We start from the raw sequence: 9,848 nt of genomic DNA on the forward strand, positions 1-9,848 counted from the left end.
AGACCTACTGGCAGGAAAAGGAAATCTCACTCCTAAATAAAATAGCTGTGAGGAAAGGTAGAATCTCATCTAGTACTTATGTTAAGAGAAAGGGCTAAGCAGTAGTGAAGGAGTAGTTGGTATGAACACAATTTTTACCTGGAGGAGGAAGCCCATCACAACAAAACAAATGTTGCATGGTGTTTTACTTTAGGGGAAAATGGCCAAACACAGTGAATTAAGGAAAAGCAACACAGGTTTAGAACCTGTGTTTGGGGAGCACTCCCATAGTGCTCAGAAATCTGCACCAGTCCAGGTATCGCCTCCAGGAGCTTGTTGGTACCCTTCAGTGGCTGAAACAAACAACAGCGCAATTGCACAGGCCAAGACTCATCATCTTGGCCTCTCTCTGTGCCAGCTCCCCATCTCCTTCTCCTAACACTACAAGGCCCTGGTGATTCCTGCACCTGACGGAGGTTTGGCTTGGTTTCTGTGCTGACAGGAAATGAAAAAACATGAGCAAATATAAAATAAATGATAAATGACAATATTTGAAACCTAACTTGATAGAGAAGGTCAAAAATGCAATAGCTACCCCACTGAAAGATCCCTAGCAAGTGATCCAGACACCATGAACAGAAAAGTGGAATAGGGGATGTGTGACCATGCAAGCATAGGACATGGTCTAAGAGAGGAGAGACACTTTCCTGTCATTTCCATGCAAACCAAAAGTTGACAACAAGCCTTGTAAATGACTGTTGACCTTAGTTTACATACAATCCATGTTACGTTAGTACAGAGAAGCTAAAAGTGAGTATATTACAAAATCTATGAGGTATTTTCTCTTGCAAGTGTTAAATTAAGATCTCTATTTTATTGGTAAAACCTGCTTCAGATCAATTTTTTTAAAAACATATTTAAAATAAGGAAGAATATATTCCTTTATTTAAAAATCTAATACTTTTGTGGAATTCCCATCGTGGTGCAGCAGAAACTAATCCAACTAGGAACCATGAGGTTGCAGGTTCGATCCCTGGCCTCACTCAGGGGGTTAAGGATCCAGCATTGCCATGAGCTGGGGTGTAGGTCTCAGATGCGGCTCGGATCCTGTGTTGCTGTGGCTCTGGTGTAGGCCGGCATCAACAGCTCCAATTAGATGCCTAGCCTGGGAACCTCCATATGCCGCGGTGTGGCCCTAAAAAAGACAAAAGACAAAAAAAAAAAAACCTAATAACTTATAACTTTATTTTTATATTTTTGACTAGATAATACCATACCTGGTTGTAAGGTTTCTTAATCAAATTTTCTAAATAAAAAAAAAAATCTCCAAAGAATCTGGAAGCCTATACTTTTAAAATAAATAATCCTAATATTTAATATAAGCATGTGCATATTAGGTTCTTTTGTGGTTATTATTTTGAGTTATTACAATTTTGACTTTCAACTACCTGATTTGGGGTTTTGCATTTTATCTAAGACATATTATTCTGAAAATCCTTGCCAACTTTTGTCAACCCCATGCCTCATTTATCCCTATTATCAGGCATTGTTTATTCAGGAGAAGCAAAGTAATTTTAATATTTGCTAATAAAACATAATTATACAAATTGCCTCTAAAATTAAACAGCAATCTCCAAAACCAAATGTTTTAGAAATAACTGTTTTACCATATGCTTTTACTTTATTGGATAATGCAGACTTGACTAGGATTCGTTTTATTGTTTCACATTTTTTTTTTAAACAATTTGAACTATTTGTAGAGATGGGAGTAGTTTTGGAATAGGTGGGTGTTATTATTTTTCATTTTAAATTTATTTTTTATTTTCCTTCTTTTTATGGCTGCACCTGTGGCGTATGGAAATTCCCAGGCTAGGGGTCGAATTGGAGCTGCAGGTGCCAGCCTATACCACAGCCATGGCAACATTGGATCTGAGCCACATCTGCAAACTACACTGCAGCTTGCAGCAAGCCTAGATCCTTAACCTTCTGAGTGAGGTCAGAGATTGAACCTGCATCCTCATGGAGTCTATGTCAGGTTCTTAAGGCTGAGCCACAGCGGGAATTCCTTATGTGGCTATTTTGTTCCTAGATAACTGTGAGAATGTAGTCTACGAATTTAAGCTATTTAGGCACATTTTTTCAAAATATGTTTAATGAGGGGTTCTTACAGGTCTAAATATTTTTTGATTCTAAAATGTACAAAGTTTTACTTGGACTAGCTTAGAGAATTAAAAGTAAAATGAAATTAAATGATACTTTTGTCCAGATAAAGACACAGAGAATGAAAATTCTGTTTACATATCTAAAGTACATATCCCAAGACTCAGAAAAAATTAAAATGAGATCTTAAAAATTATTTTTTAAATTCAAAGAAGTAAAATTCCAAAATAGCTCTAAAATGAAATGGTAATTTCTAACAATTTAATAGCTATAAAATAAGACATTATGCTTTTCCAAAAATATATGGACTAGAAACTAGGAAGCAGTATTTGATGTTATTGTTTTCTACTTTCAAATGCCTATCACCCTGTCTTTAAAGCTGACGGAAATTTTCTGTTTAAGAGCAGTTATAAATGAGGAGGATAAAATCAATATTAGATCTAAAGAGTTGTGTATTTTTGAATTTATAAATGTCATTCTTTAGTTTATAAATGTCATTGTTTTTCATTGTTAATACTGTGTGTTTAGCAGCAAACGTGGAAGTTGCTTAAAACCAAAGGATCATTTAGAAACCTTAGCTTATGCATTTATCAAGTAACAAAATTATTTTTTTACTGAAAGATCATCACTGATCTTCCAGGTGCATGAATGAAAGGGAACTTCTATTTTGCCTGCATGTTCTTGTATGAAAATAAACAACAAATTAATAACTGAATGAGAAGTTTCCATTATTTTAAATTCCTTTCTATACTATATAGTTGAATGCACTTGAAATTAATATAGGCTATACCTGATTATCACATTCTTCAATTAAATTGACTTTGCCAATTTTGTGTGAAGTGGCGTGTGTTATGTGTGTGAATAAGTGTGAGTTAGACAAACTTTGCCTCTTTCTGTTAAAAAAAAAAAATCTCTAAAAGGGAGAATACACATATTGAGAACAAGAAAAAAAAGTTACCTTTGCTTTAACAACTTTAAAATAAATGCCAGATATTTAGAACTGCATCTGTTAAGGTAATCTAAAATATTACAAGGCAAAACCCAACTTATTCCTCATGGATGTGAGAACTGAGCTCTCAGCATGCAGTTACTATAGAGCATAGTAAAAGTTACAAATATGTATAAACATTTTGAAAATATTGTTTAGCCCATCTGCAGCTCTCTACAGATGCTAAGTGCTTTAAACTCCTATTTTGTCCATTATTTCTAGCACCAATTCCATTATAAGTCACAATGTGTTTAATGACTAGAGGCAGTGAAACAAGCTTGCAATCTCTCAACCAATTCTCTAATAAACAGTAAAATATTAAAAGCTCCGCATTTTCTAAGATTGAAAAGATGTTAGAGGGTAAAGGAAACATGAAGGGAGAGACCTTGGGATTGCTTGGAGAGCTCTGAGTTGTGCTGGAAGTGTTCTAGGTCAGCTATTACTCCACGCTTTCCTATCCATGTGGCGGATAAGGTTCGGTCATCCTTATCACACACCTCATGCAGCTAGCTAGCACTGGACTGTGATTTGGTAAGATGAATGCTGTGTATTTCTATTATTTCTGTTCTTTCCTCCAGTCAAAATAGCTTATTCTAACGCAGGAGAATGACATTGCCATCTAAGAACCCTGAAGCTATTCCCATTTATATGAAAAAAAATTAACTTTATTCAGTATACAGTCAATGTTAGGTGTTAGAATAATATTGCTGTTTTATTTATTTATTTTTGCTTTTTTTTTTTAGGGCCACACCTGTGGCATGTGGAAGTTCCCAGGCTAGGGGTCGAATCAGAGCAATGGCCGCCTGCTTATACCACAGCCACACAGGATCCAAGCCATGTCTGCGATCAATACCACAGCTCAAGGCAGTGCCAGATCCTTAACCCACTGAGTGAGGCCAGAGATCAAACCCATGTCCTGATGGGTCCTAGTCGTGTTTGTTAACTGCTGAGCCATGAAGGGAACCCCCAAATGTTGGTAGTCTAGAAATAACTCTTCCATCATGTGGTAGGATCATTGAAAGCAGAACAAAGGGAAAGCAGGGAGCTAACTTAGGTAATTACTGCAAAAAAGTTCAAATGAGAACTTATTTCTTAAGGACTGAAAGTTAGACAACAGCAGTGGGAATAGAAGGAGAAGAATGAATGAAAAGATTTGAACAAAACTGAAAAGAATGGATGACTGATGAGGTATGAAGGAATGGTCATCCATTTCCATTAAGTGAAAAATCAAATACAGAGAGGAGAAAAGGTTGTCATATGAAAATGTGGTAAGATTCAAGCATAGTTGTGTCTGTGATGTCTGTGGAACATCCAAATAGATTTACCAGTAGGTCTGCTGCTTAGAAATAAGATCTAGCTGTTTGTCAAGATTTGCCTGAGGGTCATGCTTTTCCCAGAGTATTTTTCAAAGTTCTGACTGCATAAACTAGGGAACTTTTGGGGAGTATTTTAAGGGACCTATTGTAAACTTAAGATTTCATTTTATTTTATTTTTTTAATTTTAATTTTTTTAAATTTTCCCAATACATTTTTCTTTTCTACTATACAGCATGGTGAAGTTTCATTTTAATATTGTTCCAACTTATACATGTATGTGCTATTTGTGTTGGTTTTTACATAAAATTTTTTTCCCCAAATCCTAGGTAAATGTAATATTCCCAAGATATTCATTCATTCCTTGCACATTACTACCCTACCTTAAAGGCATGGAGGCAGTGAGTAGTGAAAAAAATACTTTGTAGAGAGTCAAAAGCCTATATTCAATTCCTAGTTTTTGGCTGTATGAACATAAGGAGATTTATCTTCAACCAATAGCTAAAAATAGGAACATCATATAGTATCAACAAAAATCTGCCATAATAATTTTTTTGTCCCTTTCTTTTTAGTATGTAAGGTCCTTTTAGACAAGCCCTGGGTGAACGTAAGAGTCAATAAAATTTTAGGAAAACTGAGTAAAGAATAAAAAATATCCCAAACTCATTAATAATATATGAAAGTTATTATATCTTATAAAATACTTGCTTTTTTTTTTTTGTCTTTTTGCTATTTCTTTGGGTCGCTCCCACGGCATGTGGAGGTTCCCAGGCTAAGGGTCGAATCGGAGCTGTAGCCACTGGCCTACACCACAGCCACAGCAACGCAGGATCTGAGCCGCGTCTGCAACCTACACCACAGCTCAAGGCAACGCCGGATCATTAACCCACTGAGCAAGGGCAGGGACCAAATCCGCAACCTCATGGTTCCTAGTTGGATTCGTTAACCACTGCGCCACGACGGGAACTCCAAAATACTTGCTTTTAAGTTCCCCTAGTACAGCCTCATGAAAGTTTTTAATTATAACTTCTGGATATTGCCATTTGAAATGGCCTGTAGATTGTTTAATGGCCCTTTCAGTTAGAATATAACTCACATGAGGACAGTGGACTTAAGTCACAGATGCTTCCTGACCCAGAGGCATTTAAAAGGCATGTATTAAATTTGTTCAAGAGTTTTGGCATATTTAATCTCAGTTGAAACCATGACAAAACTGATCAGATTTCTCAGCAGAGAAATTGAGGATTACACAGTATTGAGTCTTATTATGAAGTAGACAAACAGTTCCTCTGACTACACAATTGACATTTTTCAAAGGGAAAAAAATCCTTAAGTAAAAGGTAGTGAGTACTTAAGAGCCCATGGGCTGAACAAAATTTATAGATGTGTTTTTGCTTAGTTTGTTAGCCACAGCATTTTGTATACAAAAGCCTGCATATAAAAATCTTAGTTTGCCACTTCTCTTGGAAGATGGTATGAAAAGGCAGTACCAGTGTAGTTTCCTCATTTGGTAACAATGCACTTTGCCCTAAGTGGCTACAGTCCTCTATCAACCAGGTGTATGTTTGTTGAACACAGTTTTCATCTTTACCCAATTCCCACTTAAAAGCTTTACCCAGTAGGCTACACTCCTTATGTTACCTTTGTTTAAAAACATAAACAGGCCCCAAATGGAGTTGCTTATGTTAAGCTTCTCATCACCAAATAGAGACTTAAATGTAGTTTCAGCTCTCACAGAAATGGATTCTCAAACCAGTCAATCAAGAATCACCCCATCAGCACTAGTTAAATATCTGCCATTCACTCAGGGTAAGTAACCTTACACTAACTCTCAGCTTTTTTGCCTTAATAACCTTGCAATAACCACTCAGCTTTTTTTGACTTTGTACCTGCTCCCTTCTGTCTATGCAAGTATTCCATTTTGTTCAACACCTCAGAGCTCCATTCTATCTGCTAAATTCAATGCTGCCCAATTTGAATTGGTTTTTGCTCAAATAAATACTTAACTATTTCTAACATGCCTCAGTTTATCATTTAACACCCTTCCCTGTGGCCTCTTTCCCTTAACCTTTGATATATATAATTCTCTTTCCAAAAGCAGCAAACTTAAGTGGGACATTAATATTGTCTTTGAGTTCAAAGCTTCCTCCAAAGAAGAGCTTGAGATTGGGTGTTAGTCATTTATTTGGAAGATTAATGCCAGGAAGCAAAAGTGAAAACAGGGATAAGAAGCCCAAGATAAGCTAATGAAGGGAACTTTGGTGAGGGGACTACTGCTGTGGACAACTGGCAATCAGTCCCTCTGACAAGCCTCTCAGAAACCACACCTCTGAACCGTCAGCCCTCTAAGAACAAGGAAGGCTGGGACATTTATCGTGGACTCCCATCCCCAGTTGGTTGAAAGTTGAGCTTGGTGTTATTACTAGGCTGTGCTTCTGGGTAGAGCCTAGGCATGCCTCAGCACATTTGCCTCCTTGCAGGAGAGTGTTCTCAGGCAGAGGATGGTCAGTGTGTAGAGGACTTTCTAGAGCTGCAGGTAAACTCAGGTAGGCTTTGGGGGGATCCTTTTACAACTTCCCTGTACTATGGAACTGCAAATCATTAATTTCTTAAATCTCTGCACGGCAATAACAATATTTCTACATTCTGATTTTTAAAAATTATTTTTTGATTGTATTTAATCTCTATCAGTTGGAATGCAAGATGAATTTCCATCAGCGAATATTACTTTATATGACTGGTACTGTGAGACAGTCCTTACACTCTGATAATGTACTGTCATTATACCAAAGACTAATGTTAAAGAAAAAGTGTTCCCTGACACTTGTTAAAGCAAGGTAAGGAAGACTTTACTAGGGGAGGGCTATCAGGATAGACATAGGAATTGTAAGGCAAAAGGACCCTGTGAGGTCTTCCAGAGACAGACTTCCCCCATCTGTGCTCTCTATCAGCTTCTTCTTTGTAGAAAAACCTTAGCCTCCTAGACCTTCTCCAAGTTCCAAAGAATAAATTTAATTAGAGAAGTGAGAAAATGCAGAAAGAGTCAAGCAAGACAAAACAGTAATAGTTTAGCCTTTAAACAAAGTCAGGAGCTTTTAGCTCCTCCTCAAGGGCTATAGATAACATTCTGAGCCATGTCCTTTGAGGTGTTTTGCAGATACTGAAACCCCCACAGGTGGAAGAAGTTAATTGCATGCTAACCACCAGCACAGAGACCTCAGACCTCTTGCAACCAGAGAGTTGATGATGTCAGACTTCCAATTACCTTACCACCAATCAGTAAGAATGCCCAAGAGCTGATCCTAAACCCTGTAACCTCCTCTCGCACCTTGTTAAAGATCTTTTCCTAAAAGCCATCAGGGAGTTCAGGCCTTTTGAGCACTAGCTTCCTTGACTCCTTGCTTGGTGCCCTGCAATAAATGCTGTACTTGCCTTGACCAAAATCCAGTGTTAGTCGATGGGTCTGCTTGCCTGCAGAGTAAAGCTGAAGTTTGGCTGGCTCATAGAATTTTACAACAGGGGAGAGAGACTGGACTCAACTGTAAAGCCAGCATGGGCAAATGGAATTTATAGCTAAGGACCAGTATTAGTGATGGAAAATTACTAAGAAACAACATCCAGGGCAAGGGGACATTCTTGTTGAAGACAGGCAGGGTAATCAGATGTCACGTGGGGGAAGCTGGGGGCTAAGGAACCTAATTAGATATCATAAGTGATCAGATTTGGAGGCTGCAAAATCCAGCTAAATTGAATTAGCAAGATTCTTGCTACACCTAGACAATGCAAAGACAAAGAAGTCCAAAAGTTGAGGTCTAGCTGGAAGAGTTCAGGGGGGCCTGAAGTTCAAGGAGAGAATCTTTGTCACTGAACTGTATCAAAAAGACCACTAATTTGATCCATTTCTCTCATGTATGTGAGTGGTAAATAATAGCTATGTGTAAAACTCACAATAGTAAAGGCCGGGACATAGGAAAAGGACTCAAGGTAAAGCTTTGCTAAGTTTTCATCTAGCTGGCAACTTTCCTTTGACTTGGGAAATTCTGATCTATGAATAAGTTAAGAGGCCCATAAAGTCTTTGACACTGTAAAATATTTGCAAAGTATTTTACTGTTCCCTCCAAACACCTAATAATTTAAATGTAAACCAGTTTGAATTGATTAGCATTTGCCAAGCATACTCTTCAAAAGCTTCAAACTGGGATAGCAATCCAAAAGCAAAAGTAGGGCTCTGACCCAGAGCATAGGAGCCAGTTCATTACCAACTCTGTTCAGCTATTGCTCCCGTTGAAGCTGAACTTGCCAAGTGAATGTGCAGGAAAATGTAGGGCAGACATAACAAATAATTTAACTGGAGAGAAGTACTCTAAACCTCTCATTTACAGCCACCTTTTATTATTTTCTTACTTCTACAGGCAAAAAGTAGAAATTGTCTTAAGTGTCCCGAAAAGAGGGAAATATTATTATATCACAAACTATCAAATAACTAAAGCCAGGATTAAGTATATCACCAGAAGAAATTTAGATCATTGTCTTCAGCAAAATAGGTCTCATTAGAACAGACGCTTTTATATTTTCACTTTTTTCTTGCTCTAGTGGCATCACTCAAAAACAAAGAACTGGGAAATAAAATCTCTCTTCCTTTCTTACCTTCTCTCATCAATTTATCTACACAAGGTCCAAGACGAGACATGCATACTGAATTCTGGGAGCCCAAATGCATTTAAGTGAGGATTAAGCGATTCAAATATATTAAGGATTAAAGTCAGAGAATTCTTACTCTATCTTAAAAGACATCAATATGTAGCAACAGCTCTGAACATGGTCATTTTACTTGCCTACTCCTTATTTTAGTTTCCTATTGTTGCTTTAACACATTACCTCTAATTTGGTGGCTTCAAGCAATCTCACAGTGCTGCAAGTCGCAAGTCCAAAACGGGTCTCAGAGGGCTGAAGTCAAAGCGTTGTGTTCCTTCCAGAGGTTGCAGAGAAAAATCTATTTCCTTGCCTTTTGCAGCATCTAGATGTGCCCACCTTCCTTGACTTGTAATCACCCTTCTGCCGGATTCAAAGGCAGCAGCACAGCACCTTCAAATCCCTCTTCAACGCTGACCTCTTCTGCCTCCCTCTTCCACTTTAAAGGACGCTTGAGATTACACTGGGCTCACCTGGCTTATTCAAAATACTATCATCTTAAAATCAGCTGATTTACATCCTTAACCCAAAACTGTAATTCCCTATTGCCATGAAACATAACATAGTCACAGGCTTCAAAGATTAGAATGTGGACATTTTGGGGGCGGGCCCTTATTCTGCCTCTACCATCTCCCCAGAATTTCTTGGAAAACAGAAGACAGCTGCCCACTAGGCCCACTATCGGCACAGGCATGCAGCCCTTGTGCTGGCCCAA

General features: G+C 37.9%; 1 long non-coding RNA gene across 1 annotated transcript in view; it reads right to left on the reverse strand.

Annotated features, from left to right (window-relative positions):
- Positions 1 to 9,848, reverse strand: part of LOC146400023 (uncharacterized) — a 59,518-nt gene extending 49,670 nt beyond the window's left edge. Inside the window, exon 1 of the long non-coding RNA XR_014815896.1 lies at positions 9,320 to 9,848. This is a non-coding gene — a long non-coding RNA (uncharacterized LOC146400023). The remainder of the gene's footprint in view (positions 1 to 9,319) is intronic.

This window comes from Sus scrofa, chromosome 9, assembly GCF_054392235.1.
Source record: "Sus scrofa isolate SSC_HxYL_T2T_F1_AM1 chromosome 9, Sscrofa_HxYL_maternal_Yorkshire_Landrace_v2.0, whole genome shotgun sequence".
Lineage (NCBI taxonomy): Eukaryota > Metazoa > Chordata > Mammalia > Artiodactyla > Suidae > Sus > Sus scrofa.